The following is a 519-nucleotide window of genomic DNA, read 5'->3' as shown; positions in this document are numbered from 1 at the left end:
TTTATTCACTATTAGTTAACAAACGTTTTTTCTTTTGCAGTTGCTGTTTGTGCTGTATTTTGAACGTGTTCATTGCAAGTGGACACCGTTCTTATTTCAGTCCACTTTCAGAAATGTGCATTTATATAAATACATGCAGAACAACTAAACATATTTCATGAAAGTAAGCCCTATCAATACAGGAGACGCCTTTTTTTTATAGACAATCAAAATCATTCAAAGATAGCCGTAAACGGAAGTATCAAATGCCAGTCACACCATCCGAAATGGCTAGGAGAAACAGAAGATTATTCAATTTGCATCTAATTGGTTTCTCGTCTTATTTCAATTCACAGAGTTGTACAAAACCCGCTACAAAGAGAAAGAAAAACAATATTCATGATTATGTTGATACCATTTTAGGCTGTAAGTTTAAATGTTTAAGCTGGATTGGGGGCTGATATTAACATTTAGCAGATTTGGAAAGTTCATTGAATTTTTTATTTGATATCGTTTTGGCATTAGAAAGCCAGACTGAGT

The sequence above is a fragment of the Mya arenaria genome, chromosome 8, assembly GCF_026914265.1.
Source record: "Mya arenaria isolate MELC-2E11 chromosome 8, ASM2691426v1".
Classification (NCBI taxonomy): domain Eukaryota; kingdom Metazoa; phylum Mollusca; class Bivalvia; order Myida; family Myidae; genus Mya; species Mya arenaria.
This window is presented reverse-complemented; position numbering follows the sequence as displayed.